This window comes from Lissotriton vulgaris, chromosome 9 (genome assembly GCF_964263255.1).
Source record: "Lissotriton vulgaris chromosome 9, aLisVul1.2, whole genome shotgun sequence".
Taxonomy (NCBI): Eukaryota; Metazoa; Chordata; class Amphibia; order Caudata; family Salamandridae; genus Lissotriton; species Lissotriton vulgaris.
This window is the reverse complement of record NC_141697.1, coordinates 408,506,363-408,527,333: the sequence shown is the minus strand read 5'-3', so window position 1 is coordinate 408,527,333 and position 20,971 is coordinate 408,506,363. Positions and strand designations below refer to the sequence as shown.

The window sequence follows — 20,971 nt, the reverse complement described above, 5'->3', positions numbered from 1 at the left end:
TTCCTTTGCACTTGGTTGCATTGTTGTGGGCTCTAACAGCATAGACTTAAGGAACTGACTTGTGAATTACAAATGCAAACTCTGTGTTATTTCCAGCCCTGACGAAGCCGCGGGTTAACCCAACCACAGCGAAACGCGTTGGCACAAGGGATTGGAATGTGAAGAAAATAAAGAACAGAACTACAGGAGCCCGACTGTTTATTTTCGAGATAATTCATTTTGTGTAGCTTGTGATTTTTACATGACTTAGGGCAAGATGTAGGTAATCTCAATTTACCTATTCTTAAATACTGAATCATACCGATTTGGTATTTAAGAATAGTAAATGAGATGTAGGTAATTTTTCTTAAAAAATTACCGAATCGGTAAGTTTCGGTAAATACCAATTTGGTAAAAGGGGGAAAACATTGAAGGGTGGCAGGGTGTCACTTTGACACCCTGTTGCACCCCTCAATTGTGTATGGGTGCACATGTGGCGCACATACATGCCCTAAGGGCATGTATGTCTGCCCCATCTCACTGTTGGAAAAGCAAAAAAAATGCTTTTTCAAAGGTTTTCATCATTTACGACCAACTTGTAGTTGGTGGTAAAACACGAATCCTTAACTGAGGAATGCACCAACTTGAGTGCTCCCTACATCCTGGATTCGGTAATTTACCAAATCGGTATGTTAAGAATTCGGTATTTTACCGAATCCTTAAATTACCGATTCTGTAAAATACCGAATCCTAAAAAATGCCACCTACATCTAAAAAGCCCAAGTCGGTTACCAACCGGTATTGGCCCTAAGACTCTATATGTGTGATTGTGTGCTCCAAAAACCACTGTTTTGTAACGGTTTTAAAGGCGGTCAACCAGTGTGACAAACCATAGATGTATATAAGGTTTGCTTTTTGAGCTTACTCTCAAAACTATAGGCCTGAGTTGGTTATAGGGGCAATCAATATGCCTGTCTGGTGCACTAAAAACGTTGTGTTCTATGCTATAGGTATAGTCTGCTTATTACGGAAAATTATGACAAATGTAATTGGTCTAGTTTATTAATTGTGAAAAGCAAAAGCATATGTTAAAGCCATTAAGACATTAACAGTTGGTTCTTTTCATATTGTGTTCCAGGTATTTTGTTAAAGGTAATCTCACTGATTACAACATTAGACAATGGTTTGGGCTTTGGCCACCTATCTTGACAAAACCTGATGGTTTTCTCTGTGATGACACTTTTTAGACCCTGTTGAGAGGAGTTGTATATTGTTTTGCAAGCTGTATTTACATATTTATAACTTTATAACTGTATCCACGATGGTTGCCAGTCTATACGCATTTGAATAGGCCAGTGTTGATTAAAGTGTAAAGCCAATGTTAAAGTTTAAAGGCTTCATCGGTTCATTGGGAAAAGTCATACCAGATTTGCTAGGTTTGATCTATTCATTATAAAATGCTCTGACAAAGTCAGTGGGCCTTACCTACTTATTGTGAAAAGCATGCGTTAAGACAATTGGGCTTTTAAGGATGATTTGTTATTACACCGTGCTAAAAGCTGTATGTTATGTTATGTTATGTTGATTTGTATTGCTCCCTAATCCGAGAGGGTATCCAGGCACTTGGGCAGGTATGTAGATGTGTGGTCCCCTAGGCTTTTATACAATGAGCCAAGACTTCAGCTTCTTTCAGGACTCTACAAGTGAGAAGGAGGCTCTGATGTGTTGAGGGGGATCATGACTTAGGCGTGATGTAGAAGAATGAGTGACCTCCTGGGCTGCTTTTGTGGACGTGGGGAGTCTATGCGAGTGAGAGTGAGGCTGAGCGTAGGTGTCTGGTGCCTTGGTAAAAGTGTGTGTATGTGGCTCATGGCATGGTGTGAGAAGTTTGAATTGGCTGCGTTTGTGAATGGGGAGGGATAGAAAGTTCCTGAGGTGCGGTGTGATGTGGGAGTGGCATGGGAGGTCGAGTTTGAGTTTTGTGGCAGCATTCATGATGGTCTTGCGTCTGTGAATTAGTTGTTTGGAGGTTCTGGTGCAGAGAATATTGCCGTAGGTCAGTCTGCTGGTGATCAGTGATTGTGTGACAGTCTGTTTGAAGTTCTGAGGCAACGATTTTAAGATCTTTCGCAGCATGTATAAGTTGTGGAAGTAGGAGGTACTCACTGCATTGACTTGAGATGTCATGCTGAGCTTGTCATTTAGGAGGATCCCTAGATTTCTTGTGTGCTTTGTGGGCATGAATGTGGCCCTAGCTCCGATGCCCACCATGTGGATTCCCATAGGGAAGTCTTGCTGCCGAACACCAATACTTCCATGCTGTGTTTCAGGCAGTTAGTTTGTATCTAATCCACTACCATGGTCATGCAGTTGGTGAAGTTGGTTCTGACAGTGGTTGTCTTATCCACCAGGGAGAGAATGAGTTGAATGTCATTGGTGTAAGAGATGACATGATTTCTTGTGATTGGATTATGTTGGTGAGTGGTTTCATGTGTATGTTGAAAAAGGTGGGGATGAGGGACGATCTCTGTGGGACACCGAATACCAGTTTCTTGATCTCTGATGTGAAGGGTGACGGCCTGAGCCTTTGGGTTTTTTTCTGTGAGGAAGGAACAGATCCATTTGGGAGCGGATCTTTGTATGCCAATATCGTGGAGTCTACGAATGAGGGTGTTGTGGGAGATAGTGTCATGGAGATAGTGTCACAGTCAGCTGGGAAATCGAACAAGATGAGAGCCGCTGTTTCTCCTCGGTCCTGAATGGTTTGAATGTCTTTGGTGGCCGTAATGAGTGTTGTTTTGGTGCTGTGGTTCTTTTTTAATCCAAATTGAGTATTGCCTAGAACATGCTGAAGCTCAAAGTGGGTTGTGAGTTGCTTGTTGATGGCTTTCTCAATTACTTTGGCTGGATAGGGGAGCAGAGAGATAGGTTGGAAGTTTCTCAATTGATTTGGGTCAACTGTGGGCTTCTTTAGGAGAGTATTGATTTGTGCAAGTATCCATTCATCCAGGAAGGTGGCGGACATAATGGAGGTGTTGATAATGTGGGTCAGGGTGGTACTGATTGGTTATGCTCCCGGGTTGTGGATGTGATGTAGTAATGGGTCCGTTGCGGCCCCTGAGTGGATGGTCCGCATGATTGTCGCTGTGTCATTTCTGATAAGGGTTGTCCATTCGGTTCAGTGGATGTCTTGGGTGGGGGTGGGTAGGTTAGTGATGAGTTCTCTAGGGTTGGGTTGGTGTGCAAAGTTGATGTAGATGTTTGCTATTTTGCTGTAGAAGAAGTTGGATAGGCTGCCGCAGAGTTGTTAGTAGGCAGTGAAGTTGTTTACAGTGGCTGAGGGCGAGACTTATTCCTTGATGATCAAGAAGATCTCCTTGCACCTGTTGGAGCTTGTTTCAATGCGTCTCACTAATGATTTTTTCTTGGTGTCTCACATTTGTGGGTGACAACGTCTGAGTACAGCATTGTAGGTAGTCCTGTTTGTGGTGTCGTGAGTGGCTCTCAATTTCCTTTCTAGCTGTTTATATTGCCAATTGGAGTCTTGGAGGACTTCGGTATACAAGCTGGCCTGCTTCGTTGATCTACTATGCTTGTTGGGTTTGATGGGTGTGAGGGAGTCTGCGCAGTCCTTGATCCAGTTGATGAAGCTGTTGATATCCTTGTCAAGGTTGCTGTGGGGCTAGGCTGCTTCATGCTAAGAGTGCTGAACCAGTCTGCTTCTGTGATTTTACCCCAGCTGGTACTTGGAATGCTGAAACTGGTAGGGGTGTTGACTAGACACCTCTGTTTTGTAAGTGGATGATGGAGTGGTCGATCCATGTGAGCTGCATGGTGTAATTGTACTTGATGCTGTCACTTGTGGTAAAGATGGGCTGTAGTGTGTGTCCTGCAGTTTGTGTTACTTCTGAGTTCAGTGGGTGAGTCAGATGTTGCTCAAGCTTTCGAGGAGTGTTGTGGAGCAGGGGTCAATTCTGTCTTCCAAGTGAAAGTTGAAGTCACCGAGGATCTGGATTTGATGGGAGTGAGGCATCAAGTCTGTAGTGAGGTTTTAAAGCTGGCTTGTAGTCTGGGAGGTTGGTAGACAAGGGTTCCAATCAGTGTGAGGTTTTTGTAGATGTGAAGCTTGAAGTGCAGGTGTTCCATCAATGAGGTGGCATTCTCTGTGGATGTTGTGCATTCGATGTATTCCTTTTAGATTATACCTAGTCCTCCTCCTGGCTTGTGAGGATGGTCCTATTGAGCGATCTTGTAGCCAGCTGGGATTGATATGGCGATGTTGAGAGCCGGTGAGCAGTTGAGCCAGGTCTCTGTGATGTATAAGATGTCAGCTGCATCGCTGCTCAGAAAGTCTCATACTTCAGTTGTGTGTTTGCTGAGTGATTGTGTGTTGAGGCAGGTATTTTGCTACATATATTTCACAGATTATTTGGATAGGCAAGGGGGTTGGTGTTGTTGACCCACCTGAACAAACCAGAGGGATAGGAGATAAACACTACAATGCTCCTTCAGAGACTTTGGCAGTAGATATATTATTTTGCTTGGTCAACTGTAATTTTGTATTAATTTTTACATTTATGTGGGCGTGGTCTGCAGCCGAGGGGAATGGCCGCGTTCTAAAGCGGCTCCTCGGCCCTCGCTCACATATCGGCTTCTAATCCTCAGCCAGCTTGCCTGATTCCCCCTACAACACAGGGCACCGATTGAGCTACAGCCTGGTTGCTGTTGCTCGCTTCCTGGCCACCTCCAGGCCCCGGTGGCCGCTACAGGCTTCCGAATCTCCGCTGTCCCTAGACCTCAAGATGGCGGCCGAGATCGCAGCTAGATACGGGGCCCGACTCCGGACCTGATTCCGCGGTCCTGGTGCCGCTGAGACTAGCTGCAGACAGCGTCGGAGCCCGAAGTGACGCCTACCAGCTGCCCTGCGGAGTTCCTATTCCACGAGCACCGGTGAGTGCTGACCTGTGTGGCGATTTGCGGACTCCCCCTGCTACCCGGGGTTCCGATTTACGCGAGTCCCCGGCTTTGGGCCTGCTGCCGGGGACCGCCCACTGCTGACTGCCGTGTTCTGCTGCACCCACTCCTGTGACCTGCCGCAGTGTCTGCCTGAAGTCCCCCTGAACCCCGCGGAGTGCGGCGGGGGCCGTGCTAGCTGGTAGGATACTCGGGGGGGCGCCCTGACTGGCCTGCTCCACGCAAAAATACAGTGACCTGTTCTTGCTGCGGCGGGGGGGGCCCACGCAACCAGGTCCTCCGGGCCCACGCTACCTGCCTCATGACGTCCTTGACCCTGGACAGCGCATAGACTGGTGCGCTTACTTGCTCGGGCCCTGCCTCCTTGCCCTGAGGGTGCTTACCTGATTTCACGACCGAATCAAGGTGATTTGCTGCCTCACCCTGGGCCCGGGCTCATATTGGGTGGCCAACTCCACGATCCATAGTGCCACGCTCGACCGGCTGGGGCTCTACCCCTCCTTGCACAAACCTACAACATTGCTTGGACCCTGGGGCGCCCCCCTTCTCTCCTCCTGGATTACCCGGCTGGAATTTCTCCTGCGGGAGGCACTTCCACTCACGACTAGTCCCCCCCTCATGGTGAGTGATACCTTTGCGCTCCCCTCTGCATCGCTGGTGCTCTGCTTCATTCCTCTCGCTCCTGCCAGAGCCCTAGACTTTCTGGCTGCTCCGGCCACTTGGAGGTGGTGGTGGGTGGCCCACGCTGGGAGACTAGGAGCCCGCTCCTTCCTGAATGTGCCCGAACCCGTTCCATTAGACCACACTGTGAGCGTTGGATTTCCTGATGGCTTCCAACAAAGGCAATAGGCATCCTAACCAAAGACAGATCAATAAACTCTCCTGGGGATCTAAGGGTGAGTCCAAGGAGGAGACTCGTGAACCTGCACCTAAAACTGCGACCCCTCCTCCGCCGAATCGAACCCCCGCGCTGGAAGACGTGATAGAGGCGATAGCTGGGGTCCGCTCTTCGTTGGAGACCCATATAGACTCGGTGAACATAGAGGTCACCTTATTGAGAGCTGACCTCCGTAAAATAGACTCCAAAGTGCGAGACATAGAAGTCAAAACCACCTCTCTCATAGACGATACCTCCACCCTCCAGCAACAGGTGGCACAGCTCCAGAAACAGCAGCTGCAGATGGGAGAGCTCCTTGACGACTATGAAGGACGCGCAAGGCGAAACAACATCCGCATCCTGGGGGTTTCGGAGCGCATGGAGGGGCCGGCTACCGATCTCCTTGTCGAGAATTTAATCCTGAAACATCTCCAGGCAAAACAACTGTCTAACTACTTCTCAATGGAGCGGGCTCACAGGGTCCCGGCGGTGTAGAGCGAAGCCGGGCGCCCCCCGCCCCATTATTGCCCGGGTCTTCAACTTTCGCGACCGTGATGTCATCCTTCAAACGGCAAGAACGGCGCCACCCCTACGCTTGGAGAACGCTCATATCACGCTCTTTCCTAACTTCACTGTGAAAGTCCAGGCCCGTCGACGCAGTTTCCTTGAGGTAAAAAGAGCACTCCATGCCAAAGATATAAAATACGCCATGCTCTTTCCTGCTAAACTACGTGTAGAGTCGAAGGGTAAGACCTGGTTCTTTGTATTCCCTGAAGAAGTCTGGGACTGGATCAAAGGGTGGAGTCCATCGAAGACCGCTCCAACTCATCACCGGGGATCAAACGCACGCATGGATCCAAGCTCACTCCCGGAAAGTCAGGACTTGTTCACCGACGGCACTCAAGGAGACCAGTGACTTTTTTAGCTGTCTGTTTCTTTTTTGCTGTTCGTCCACGACTTTGCCCCGTGACCAGCCTTGTACTATAGAGGTCCTCTGTTATTGACCGGCCGGGTGTCCGCTGGTTGGCGCCCACCCGTAGTCTCCACGTATCCTTTTCCTGGTCTGGACACAATGGTTCATCCAGGCTGTTTCCTTCTTTATTGTAATGTGTGAATGCTACTGCTGATGTTCTTTGTCTTAAAGGTGCTATAGGCTAAGCAATCCTGTTAATTTAGAGCGAGGGCACACATGGCTCTCCACTCACCCCGTCAACATTTGGGAGGGCGACAGGAACTCTGCCTAGTTTGGGAGTGGATAGTTTCAAGTCCGCGGTCAGGGGGGCAGGGAGGGGGGTTGGGTTGGGAGGGAGGGGGTTTGGGATGTTCTGTTTTTGTTTTCCTGGTATTCTTTGACGTTCATGGCAGAGTCTTTTCTGGTCACAACCACACTTCACTTCTCCTTCAGGGTCCTAATGCGGCGGGCTGGCCACCTTGGGTATCACCTTGTCCCTGAGAGGATCAGAGGCCTCCTGATCCTATACCCTGTCTTGTCCCGATAGACCGAAGGCCCGAGCTACCTCTCTTCCATTTCTCCTTCCACAGATCCAACATTATCCACCACCATGTTGCAGCCCATCTCTAGAACCCTCACAATAATGTCATGGAATGTTAACGGGTTGGGGCACAAAATAAAACGAGGCATAGTCCTCCAATACTTCCGGCGCCACTCCCCTGACATCATCTTGTTGCAGGAGACACACTTGGTGGGCAACACTTGTCAAGCTCTTCAGAGAGGGGGCTACAAACTACTGGTACACGCGGGGTTCACCTCTGGATCCCGTGGCACGGGGATTCTCGTTAAAAAAAAGTCTTGCACTCACTCACACGAAGACGTGGGCTGACCCTCTGGGCCGCTTTGCACTAGTTGAGGTCGCATGGGAGGGACGTCCCCTAAACATTATCTCTGCATACCTACCCCGACCCTAGTTCGCGACTCCCTCAAAGAGCTGGGCGCTCGACTACTAGGCCTCCCCACTGGCACACTCCTACTCGGGGGGATTTCAACATGACAATGTGTGACGAACTAGACGGCCGACCTAAACCCAGCTCTCATCGGCAGGGTTCAGATCTGTCCGACTTCATGCATGGTATGGGGCTTGAGGACATTTGGCGTCATCACTACCCAGAAACACCTTACTTCACACACTATTCTAACACACACAAGAGCATGTCCAGAATTGATTATCTATTCTGTCCCACCACAGACATTGGCTACTTCATTCGCCCGAAAGGTCTTCCCCGAGGCATCTCTGACCACTCACCCCTTAGCGTTGACCTAACCTATCATCGCCAATTTCAGAGCGGCCCCATTATTATTAGCCCCTGGCTCATGCAGATCCCGGACATCAAAGACAGCCTGATTGAGCTAACCAAATTTTATTTCACGGAAAACGTCAGTGCTGTGAGCTCCGCTGTCATGCTATGGGAGGCATACCTAGAGGTTGTCAAGGGTGAGACGTTGGCACATAAGATGGGGTGCTTACAGAAGCACAATGAACAGATTCTACAGGCCGTCTGACCTTCCTAGCCTCGAAACATCCTACAATGCTGCCCCCTTGGAAGATACGGCTCGCCGTCTCCGAGACCAACAAATGGCCCATAAAGCACTAGCACAGGAAAAGGCACAAGCTCAATTGCTTCACACGCGACACCGCGTGTATGAGTTTGGTCACAGTGCGGATAAGATGCTTGCATGGCTGGAGCGGCGTGACCAGGAGTCTAGATGGGTGTCATCCATAATAAGACCGGATGGATCCACAGTTGTAGATACACAAGAAATAGCGGAGGCCTTCGCCGACCATTTGGAATTCATTTATACCGCCGGGGCGTGCTAATCTTCAGAGGAGTCTAGACAACTTCTGGATGAGATGCGCCTACCCACCATCTCAATTCAGAAAAGGGGGTGGTGATGGACAGAGTATCTGAATTAAGCAGAACACTCGTACCCAGTCAACAGATCAGGGCTTGATCCATCACCGTTTTTTAGCTCATTGCACCATCCCAGCTCAGAACCTGGCTACATGCAAATTAGTCTGTCCCTGGCCCAGTGCATCATGGGAACAGGGCAGACCAAACAACCAAGCCAATTCTTTTACTGGAAAGGAAACAAGCTTCCGGGGACCGGTATCTGGCATTACAACCGTCTTCGGCCCGGCTTGCTTGAATCCTAATGGTGTAGTGAGCAAGGGACTCATGTCTGAGCATACCCTTCCACGCTTATGGTGGACAAAACGATTCAGAAAAGGGGGTGGTGATGGACAGAGTATCTGAATTAAGCAGAACACTCGTACCCAGTCAACAGATCAGGGCTTGATCCATCACCATTTTTTAGCTCACTGCAAAATCCCAGCTCAGAACCTGGCTACATGCAAATTAGTCTGTCCCTGGCCCAGTGCATCATGGGAACAGGGCAGACCAAACTGCCAAGCCAATTCTTTTACTGGAAAGGAAACAAGCTTCCGGGGACCGGTTTCTGCCGCTGATAAGGAGACCCTGGATGCCGACATTACGGCAGAGGAGCTCACTACGGCACTCTTTGCCGTTAATTCCGGCAAAGCTATGGGCCCCAATTGGGTCCCTATTGAATTCCTGAAGGGCATGGCTCCGGTATTGTCCCCCAACTCAAAAACATGTTTGATGAAAGCCTTGAAAGTGGTACCCTACCACTCAATCAATGACTAGCCTCCATCGCGGTCATCCTCAAGCCGAATAAACCACCTACTGACTGCGGATCTTATAGGCCGATTTCCCTGACTAGTGCAGAGGCAAAGGTCCTGGCTAAACTCCTAGCGAACCGCCTCCTTCTCGTGCTTCCCTCCCTAATATATGACGACCAGTCCGGTTTCCTCCCGGGACGTAATACGGCCCTAAATCTGTGGAGGGTTAATAATGTCTTGAGTCGACAATCTATCATACAACAAGATGCCGCCATTTTATCCCTTGATGCCACGATGGCATTCGACTCGATCGAATGGCCCCATCTCTTTGATCCTGCTTCAATTTGGCTTCAAGCCCAATTTCATTAGCTGGGTACGCCTCCTATACACAGACCTACTGGGTCAAATCCGGGTCAACAACCACACGTCTCTGCAGTTTCACCTCCACAGGGGAACCCGACAGGAATGCCCCTTGTCTCTGTTATTGTTCGCCCTCACCCTCGAACCCCTGCCCACTGGGTCCGCACGGAAGTCTCCATTAGAGGCCTCCAATGGAATGACGAGATAACAGACAAAATTTCCCTCTATGCCGACGACATCCTGGTTTATGTAGCTTTCCCCCGGTCCTCTATTAATAGTCTATTCCATGTCCTTACTAACTTGGGAGATACTCAGGCTACTCGATCAATTGGACTAAATCAACATTGTACATGCTATATGGCCCCACGCCCCGCCTACCACGAGGGTTTTCCATCACAGTGGCTTCAGATGGATTTAAAGACCTTGGTATTTATGTCACGTCGGACCCCAAGGTGTTTCATGATCGCAACCTATTGGGTCCCTTGCACAGACTACACAGTGACGTTGCCCACTGGCGGTCCCTCCCACTTTCCCTCCCCGGCAAGGCGGCCTTGTTTAAAATGCTGGCGCTTCCGCGTTTCTTGTACGCTCTGCAAAACTGTCCTTTTATTGTCCCGAACTCCTATTTTAGCACTGTGGAGAGTGAAATCCGTCTTCTGTTGTGGGATGGTGGGGCAGCCCGTATCGCCCTTCACAAACTCTTCCAAGGCTGGTACGACGGAGTCATTGCCTTACTCAATCTCCGCCTCTACTATTGGGCGTCGCAATTGGTGGCTGTCAATCATTGGAGTCATGGTTCGCCCCTAGATCCGGCCTTACTCCTTGACAGATGTCAGACTGGACGAGAGGGCTACCTGGGGGCCCTCTACAGCAAACCAGCCAGGAATAGGTATGTCGGACCCATGGCGCACACGGTCGCAATATGGCATAGGGCTAACAAGAGTATGGGATGGTCAGACAAACTCACTGAGGCAACACCTTTATGGTCGTTGCAACGCCTGGGTTCCCTCTGCTTCCTTCAGGGATTCGACAGATGGGACACAATAGGGATTTCGACGGTTGGAGACCTTGTTCACAGGGGTAAACTACTGACATTTGCAGATCTTCAGGCCAAATACTCCCTTGCATTGACAGAATCTTTCCACTATCTACAAATCAAACACGCCATCCTCGCCGCCATCCCAGACCTCACATCCATACCTGAGACTTCCCCCTTAGAGGATAGACTGCTATCAGAACCTCTCCTGGCGAAAGCCATTTCCTACACTTACCGCCAACTTTGTAACAATCTCCCCAATCCCTTCCAGTCCTTGCGGAACAAATGGGAGGGAGACCTGGGTCCCCTAGATGATAAGGATTGGCGGGCGTCCCTAATGTCCCCTAGAGAATCGGCTATCTGCCATAGGTTCAGAATAATCCAACTGAAGGTTTTTCATAGGGCCTACATGTCCGCTCCTACACTGGCCAAAATTGGTAGACGCCCTGACGCATTGTGTCTGCGGGGCTGCGGCTTACTGGGCACCTTCTATCACATCTTATGGAAGTGCCCAGTGGTGCAACACTTTTGGGGTGGAACGATCCGTAAAATGAGGCGTTCCCGGGGTAAGCCACTCTTACCATCGCCAAAATAATGCGTTCTTAATATATGGGGGGCCACAGACCTGAATGAACTGGAACTGCAGTGGGCAGTGATGGGTTTTCTACTAGCTAAACGCTCCATTGCGATGAGGTGGGGCTCCCATGAAAAGCCGCTGGTGGTGGGATGGATGGCTGAGATGGACCATTGCATGATGGCCGAAAAGACGGTGTACAAAATAAGAGGCTGCCCCAAGAAATGGGACAAGAAGTGGGGACATTGGAAGAAGTATCGATGTGAACTCTGAGAATCTCGGACAATTGAGCTAGCCATGGTCCGAGCTGGTCCCTTAGGATGCATTGTATGCTAATTTATTTTTCTGCTTCATTTGTACCTTGACTCAAATGCATCGTTTTGATTGTGACGGATTCCCTGACTCTGTTTTTCTCTTTAATAAAATTTTATGTTAAAAAAAAAATTGTACATTTATGACTGTGTGTCGGATGGCTGCCTCGTAGAAAGCTTATGCTCAATAAAGAGGGCATGAGTTAGTTATGGTGACATGCCAATGATGAAGGCTAAATGCCTGATTGTTTATTATGAAAAGCGGCATTATGCTCAGTACAAGAGGCCTTAATTCGTTTTGCTGACAAGCCAATTATAACAGTTATAAGCTTGACTGGTGTGCAGGGAAATGTTAGGCACAATGCCATAGGTCTAGCCTGTTTAATCTTAAGAGTTTTTACAAAGGCAGTAGTCCTAGTTTGTTTTATTGTGAAAATCTGCTAGACCTCGGACAGTGGACTGTTATTGCATTATGTTACAGCCTGTAGAAATCTAATTGGTAACATGTAATCTCATAGATTACCATAATAGGTAAGGGTTTTGGTTTTGGTCACCCACCCTGGCAAACCATGCGAGTACCATTTCAATGTGATTTTTCCATTCAGGCTTCACTGAGAGATGCTGTACATTGATTTGTTTTGTGGATTTTGTTTTTTTTTAGTCCTCATTTGCCTCTAACACACCATTTCGCTTTTACTCTTTTTATCCAGACGAAATGATCAAAACCTCATATGCTGACAAGAGTAGCTTGGGGTTAGAGATGCTGTACATTGTTGAGCAACTGTTACTTCCACATATTTGTAATTATATCAATGTATGCTTGATGGTTGAACGTTTATGTGCACTTTAGTACACCTGGATTATTTATAGAGTTAAACCACTAGTAAATGCCAGAGGACCTATTGGTTCACTTGGAAAAGGTATGTTTAATTTCAAAGTTGTGATGTGTTTACAATAAAAAGTTATGCCTAAGCAAGTAGGCTTTACTTGCTTATTTTCAAAAGAATGAGTTAAAGGCAATAGGATTTTAGCACCTTGGATGCTTGAGATATCCCTCTGCTGTGCTGGGCCATAATGTTAATGGGTGTGGTCATGAAGAGCTCAGCTCGTCATGAGCATCGAAGGGATGGATTTTTATTACACTATGCTAAAGTTTGTAGGCAAGTATTTTGTGACGAGATCTCGCAGAGTATTGTAGTAGGCCAGGGTTTTGGTGTTGGTGCCTGAACAAATCATAGGAAAAGATGATTTGCACTATGGTAATCCTCATTAGGCTGTATTAGAAGGGATTTTATATTGTTTTGACAACTGTATTTTGTACATATTTGTAATTTTATTACGGTATAACTGATGGTTGCCTTGTGGGAAGGTTTATAAACAAACACAGTCTGAGTTGGTTCTGGTGACAAGCCAATGATAAAGATTATAGGCCTGATTGTTTCTAATGAAAATGTATGATAAAGTCTGTAGGCCAGACATAGTGATTGAGAAAAGCATACATTGAAGTCAGTACATATTTAAAGGTAGATTGTTGTTACTTTGTATTAAAGCCTACAGACGGGAATTTTGTTACATGGAAGCAGAGCGAGAATCACAGAAGCTCACCATGTTTCCTTGTGCTTTCCTTCTCGGCGAGCCTCCGTAAGTGCATGCCTTCTGTGCAATCTGTTCATGCCACTCATTGGCACCACTCTTACTCCTGCAAGCTATCTTTGAGGAGTTGGGAGTAGAGGGCCATCTGAGTACCCTGGTTAGTATAGTGAACAACCCAATCTACCCTTGAGGGCTCGGGCAAAGTTAATAAACAGGTAAGTGTGCCTTCAAGGGATTTATTCTAGTACTCAGTTATATTATTCTTGATTACATTTAAGTGCAAGTTTTGTTATTGGTTTGCTGATTGATTTCTTTTGACACTCTGTTTTCTAACAACACAATTTCTTATATTTTTTTACCAAATCACAAATAGGAATATATATCAAAGAAGTTTTACATCACACAACAAAAAACAGCAAAGAACACAAGTGGATATAACAATAGTATATCAAGTTTTATCTTCAAATTTCATAAAGGGTAATTATATGAAACACATACAATGAAACAAGAAGGAGACACTTTAATATTTAGACCTTCATTGTTACAGTTGTATACACTTTTTCACAATCTTAGTTGATGATTATTAGGAAAGAAGGGTTCAAATCAACGTTTTGGTCTCTTGGCTTTCGCCAATGAGACCATCTTCAGGACTATAAATGTTTAAAGTGGTTGACCCCTTGTGAAATATGGAACAAACAATAATTACCATATCTTTTAATAGAATTGTAATATATCACCTGTGTAAATATAACAACATTACATCCTCCTTCATTTTTTTTAAAAACATGTTCAATCATTGAAAAACATTTTTATATCATATATTATTTTATAACCTTCTGTATATCATATCCTGATGTCATATTTATATATCTGCCAATATTCATATAACATATTACTTTGTTGCACCAAATATGTGCCCGCTATTTCTGCATTTTTTGTTCATAATCTAAAAGACGTTTTTCCAAAGTTATTTATATGCTGATCTTACATTAGACAGATATAGAAGATTTATCTGTAATAAGTTCTCTCAGTATTTTTTAGAATTTGTTTGAGGTTTTTAGAGAAAAGTGACTGTATGGACCGCAGCCATCATATTTATATAGGTTCAACAACCTATAAAAAGTTTTTCAAATGTTTTATTTACCTTATCAATGACATAGCGGCATTACTAAGAATAAATGCATCTTTATTATAAACTTTGTTCTATTGCATATATCTTGACAACTTTTAGATATGTTCACTCCAAAAACTGGAAACATCTGTTGTTGGTCAGTGCATCTCAATGTATTGACAGACAAATAGTCTATAATCATAAATCTCTTAGCCCCATCATTATGGTTATTGACGTTTACACCTTGGAAGACACAAACGTAATGCCTACCGGGACTTCTGTCTGTTAGTGTAATCAAATAAACTTAAATAAGCATACCTGTATTCTGTTGTTAAGAAAATTTTTAAAGACACAGCAATATCAACTGTTTTTGTTTGGATGACAGTATGAGATCCTGAGTGAGTCAATCTGTTTATAGAAAACAGAAGGGTTCTTATTCAGCTGGTTGTAACGACTTAATGCATTACGAAATATTCGTTTAAAAATGTTATTGGAAGTGAATTACCTTAATCTTTCAGAGAGGCGAACATAGAAAGCAACAGCCTGTTCGCTCTGATTTAAAATTCCATCTGATTGGAGGTCTTAATTTATTTTCCGAGAAATATTCAAACGGACCAATCTAAAGTAAAGCAAGAAAAACACAGATTCAAGTACTTAATAAAGAATATGTCCAAACTACACAAGTCCACAGTGTTCTGACTCTACTTAGTCTTCTATTTCTTTCACATACCTGTAATCACTTTTGAAAGTGGAAGCTGGGAACCTCCCGTAAGCGCATCACCTGTCGTGTGCGTTGAGTATCGTTTATATTCTGGTTTGGAGCATGAAAGAGGACTAACTGGCACGCCTTCATCCTGTTATCAATGTCGGCGGCTATCTTAGCCTGGTGTTGGCGTATCCAAAACATTTGGATTTTTGGCTATCTTGTATACGTTTGAATTATATCGGAAACCATTATACTTTATATGGTCGACAGTTATTATATAACATCATATGTTGTGCACGTTTACGATAAATGTTAGGTAATACTAATTTATATTTGAGGGACCAGTTTATGATGGAATCTTTATATATACACAAAGATCATAATTATAGATTACCTGATATCCCTTGTATATGAATCCTCATAACTAAAAAAGCACGACTTAATAATAGTTTCCTACTTTTTTTTCAAAAAATTAACTCATATTTTACCAAGTGTTATCGGTCAAAACAATCTATACTGATTGGTCTAGCATGTCAATAATTTTTTCACAAACGTACATAATTTTCTGACGTCACACATTTTTACAAAAAATCTGGTGACCGTGATTAAACATTTCATATTATTTATTTATTTATTTAAAACACTTGTAGAGCGCAGCTGTCACCTAGCAGGTATCCTGGCGCTGAGAGCTTACTCCTGAGCTGGAGCAAAGGGAGACTGTTTAGGGGATGGACATGGCGATGAACTAGGGGAAGAGCCACATTTTGATTCGCTTTCTGAAAGGCAGGAGCTGTGGAATTTGACGAATGTCGGCGGGCAGACTATTCCAAAGCTTGGCAGCAGCTACTCTAAAAGATCTTCCCCCGGTCCTTACCTTGTTAAATCTGGGTACCGTCACAAGGCAGGCTGTAGTGGATCGTAGAGTTCTGGTGGGAATATACCAAGAAAACCTTTGTTGTAGGGATCTGGGGCCCAATCCGTGTAATGCCTTGAAGACCAGGCAGAGAGCCTTAAAAGCTATGCGTTGCTTCAGAGGAAGCCAGTGTCGCTCAGCCAAGGCTGCTGTGGCTGAGGATCTCCTGGTCCAACCAAGGGCCAGTTTGGCTGCCGCCGACTGGACTCGTTGGAGTCTGTCCAGTAGTACAGCTGGAGACTCGAGCAGGAGAGCATTGCAGTAGTCAAGGCGACTAAGAATAGTACACCTGACTATCAGTGCTCGGGCCTGGGCTGGGAGTAATGGCATGATTTTGCGTAAAGAACGCAGAAGGGCCGAGCAGGTGGAGACTGTTTTAGTTACCTGCGTTTCCATGCTGAGGTTGTTATTTAGCATAACACCCAGATTGCGGACACTGGTAACCGGCTGTGGTTTATCAGGGTTTTCCGGGGGCCAGAATTCCACAGGAAATGGGCGAGGGATTCGGCTCCCGGGACAGAACAAGACCTCAGTTTTAGAGGAATTGAATTGCAGGGAATTCAAGTGCAGCCAGCCGGCTGTGTCTCTTAGGCAGTCATGGAATGCTTCCATGGGGATTGAGTCTTCCCCCTCCCATGAAAGGATGAGCTGGGTGTCGTCCGCGTAGTTTACTGTTTTCATTCTATGGGTTTTGATTAAAGTGACCAATGGTTTTAAGTAAACGTTAAAAAGGATCGGACTGATGGACGAGCCCTGGGGTACACCGTGAGGGACTGGGGAGAAGGCAGATTGAAAAGGGGGGAGGGATACAGCTTGTTTCCTATCTCTGAGGTATGAATGGAACCAGAGCAGGGCAGTGCCGTCGACCCCTGCCTCGCTCAGCCTCTTTAGCAGAATCACGTGGTTAACCGTGTCGAATGCGGCAGACAGGTCCAATAGGATCAAGGCCACTGCGTGGCCCCTGTCTGCACGCATACGAAGTTCTTCCATGGCTGTAAGTGGCTGTAGTCATTATTATAGGTATCATCGTACCATATTCATAATTAAAGAAGAATCGTTACATTTAAAAAAATATTACAACCCCAAATATGTCTGCTAGTTTCATTAACATTGTATGTGTGATGACCCATATTAACAAAAAGGTCTAGTTATTGTAAAAAAGCTACCTTTGACCATCTGATGATCACAGATCATAGTTCTAAACAATGTCATATCATATTTAGCAGAGCAATTGAATTGAGAAATAATTATAAATCAGATGTATAGAACGATATTTACTTGGCTGGAACAATATTTCCATAGATATACAGCAATCTGATGACCGTCAGTGAACGTTTCATAGTTGTAAATCATTATTATGGGTATCATCATAGCACATTTACAATTAAAAAGGACAGTTACATTTAAAAGAATGTTAAAAATCAAAATGTGTCTTCTGCTTACATTTACATTGTATATGAGTTAACCCATTTCAACAAAAAGGTCCAGTCATTATAATAGAACAACATTTGACCATCTAGTAGTCATTGATCATAGTTCTAAATAATGTCATGACATATTTAGCAATGCATTTGTAATGAAAGGTTATTTGAAATCAGATGTATAGAGCAATATTTCTATAGATATACAGCAACCATATTTACTTCTGAGAATATCAAGATTATAAATGTCATCACCATCTATACATTCAAAAATGCTAACGTGTGCCATCTGACGCGGAATTGATCCCTCGATTGACTACGTCAGTGAGACATGTCCAGCTCCTTTCTTTGAGTGTTAATATTGGATCCACATTATGTTGTGTTTTTGTGGGTTTACCTACCTCAATCTCCCACCAACGCATTTTTTTTTCAGTATGTCCTACTCTTTGGTAGTGTTCTACCAGGGGAGCACTTTCTTTGTGGCATCTGATGCGTGATAGGTGTATTAGAATACGTTTTTTTACTGGCTGCACAGTCTTACCAATGTAGTGTAAACCACAAGGGCATTGTATGCAGTACCCTACATTTGGTGTATTGCAGTTTGAAAAAGACTTGATGGTAATAGAAATATCATTGATCACACATGTCTTTATGGTCTGCTTCGTGTTGCCTGCTAGACACATGTTACATTTATGGTGACCAATTATTGGTGTAATTTGCCGCATGCTGTCCACTGTGTCTTTTGTGTTCTCCTCATAGGCATATACCAGCAGATCTTGTAGATTTGTGCCTCGTTTAAAGGAGAATAGGGGTTTCGGTATAGATTCAGGAAGGCTCTTGAGTAAAATCCCATCTTTGTTAACAATTTTTTTAATGGCATTGGTGTGGGTTCCAGAAGTCGATATACACACTAGTTGTGGGTTTTTTGGGGGTCTTTCACCATCAAAAGTGCCTCACAAATATTATACCATGCACGCTTCATCAATCTTTTTAGTAATTTGGATGGATATCCATTTGCTTTAGGTTTTCCTTTAGTTTTGTAGCCTCTGCAAAATAGTCTTCTTTAAGGGTGCAATTTCTGCGTAAACACAAGAATTGCCCGAAAGGCAAACCATCTTTTAGTGCCTGTGGATAATGGCTTTCATAATTCAAGATGGTGTTTCTACATGTTGGTTTGGTATAAAGAGTGGTATATAAATGATTAGTTGTGTTGTTTTTGATTGTGATATCTAGAAAATTCATCTCTTGGGTGTCAAACTCCATGGTAAATTGCAAATGTGGACTTCTTGTATTTAGCCAGATGTGAAAGGCCTCTAGTTGTTCTCGGGTACCTCGCCATACCAGAAATATATCATCTATGTTACTCAGCCATTTTTTGATATTAGCCCAGTACGGATTAGAAGTATGTGAGATATATTCATTTTCAAATGTGGAGACATAGATCTTAGCAATATCTGGGGCATAAATTGCCCCCATAGCCACTCCTTTTTGTTGTTGGTAGAATGTATTTTGAAAAAGGAAAAAAAAATCACATAGGGAGATGTGTACTCATTCTAAAATGAATTCAGTTGGTACTTCATTTGGTCTAGGTCTAGCTTCCAAACGATTGTTTAAGATTTGAAGTATCTCTTGCTGTGGAATGTTGGTGTGCAAACTTTCTATGTCCATTGAGACAAGAAGTTCATTTTGTGGGTCAAATTCATGGTTTTCCACTACGTTAATTACGGCCATAGTGTCTCCTATATAAGAGGGTTGTGTAATTGCAAACAACCGTATAAAATAGTCAGTGTGTTGTGCCAGGGGTTTGAGAACTTAATACACCCCAATACTATCTGACTTTCTGGTGGATTTATGGGATCCTTATGCACCTTCGGTAACATATAAATGGCTGGTATTGTAGGTGCTTTATCGATAAGGAATTCCGACTCTTTTGCATTCAGTCAACCTCCATCAAATCCTGATTTACTTAATGTCTGTATCCCATTTGCCAATCTGTTTGTCGGGTTGGTGGTAAGTTTTTTGTAATGGGCAGTAACCGAAAGTTGTTTTAGAACCTCCTGGTTGTACTTCTCTCTATCCCATTGTCAGGTTCTCAGATACGTGCTCTTCACCTTACACAGGAGCAGAATGCCGCAAGTTCCCAATTCCTCCCAAGAACTCCCCAGCCACGCAGCCTATTAAAACATAGTAGCCAGAAGAGTCCCACAGGGAAAGGAGATGGGACAGAGAAGAGACAGCCACACCTCGTCTGAAAGTCTTCTTATACTTCAAAGATCTTTTCTTGTTCTTTTTTCTTCACTGGCTACTTGGTATATTCATTGCAATAAGAATACAGACATACAATTACTCTCAATCACTTCCTTCCTATTGTCTGTATTAAACTACTATCCTCAGCACCTACCCAGCTTTGATGTGACCTTGCTTCTTTTCTATTCTTTTTCTGTGTCTTTCTTCAGTCTTGTGTGTTCTGTAACTAAAGGTTATTTCTAGTGGTTAATTTCTATTGTAACTTATATTTCAACAATTTTTTCTCCTTTTCTCTACAGGTCTTATCACCTAATCTTGTTACAGTAATGCCTTCGATGGATTCTGCTATGGTAAGTTGTCTCTTATTATTTTACTTCCCCTGACTGTGTTGAATTTGTCTCTTATTAAATGCTTTACTTGACTGTGTTGTATTTGTCTCTTAATAATTGCTTCACTTGACTGTGTTGAACTATTGCAGTTCTTGTACTGCAAGTAAATAAATATACACTCTACAGTTAATTCACATTTTAGAATATATACTTTGTGATACCAAGTTTTATCTTAGCCAAGATAATTATGCTTGAACCTTGCTTTAAACTCTCTCGCGAATTCTCGACAAATGTCTGAAAAATACTATTTCCGTTTGTCAGCCGGGAATAAACAGACTTGTGCTTACTCTTATTTTCCTCAAATACTAAACAGAAGTTTAGCTCATGCTCAACAGTTAAATACAGCCGCATTCAACTGCGCAACCTCCGCTCCTTGCTGCTACAAATAATTCTCACGCATGCTCACAGAAGGCTTCGGAACAGTCTTACTTGGATTTACACGAACTCCTCCTATATCCAACTTGAATTACTGCAACAAAACGCAGCGAAGATAATTCCCTAACTATCTATCGCGGCGCTCCTCACACAATGTCTTCTCCTCCTTAATCTTCAGGTGAAGTGCGCCACACAACGGGCGTTTCACCTGCATCTTAGAGATTGTGCCCAAGTGCGCTAACCTGACCTTTGGGTGATAAAACTTTTGTCGCCATTTTGGAGTCATACAATAACGAGATTTTTCCTGACACACATTTTCTTGCACTGATTTTGCCACTTCCAGTTGAAATTGAATTAATGTACTGCCTTCTTCTGCCTCCAAATCGCACAGTCCTGACACCCATAGTACTATCCCTGTCCCTTTATCCGCAGGTATTATTAGGGCATTT

The 20,971-nt window shown here is 44.5% G+C and overlaps 1 long non-coding RNA gene across 4 annotated transcripts in view; it reads right to left on the bottom strand.

Annotated features, from left to right (window-relative positions):
* The window catches only part of LOC147690193 (uncharacterized), a 1,258,182-nt gene that overhangs the window by 1,033,925 nt on the left and 203,286 nt on the right, over window positions 1-20,971 (bottom strand). For 2 of the 4 annotated variants that reach the window (XR_015299939.1, XR_015299942.1), the window contains exons 2-3: window positions 14,977-15,090; window positions 14,790-14,879 (exon numbers count right to left, since the gene is read on the bottom strand). The exons of 1 other annotated variant lie outside the window; for it this stretch is intronic. This is a non-coding gene — a long non-coding RNA (uncharacterized LOC147690193). The remainder of the gene's footprint in view (window positions 1-14,789; window positions 14,880-14,976; window positions 15,091-20,971) is intronic. One more of the 4 variants, XR_015299940.1, reaches the window with a different exon arrangement.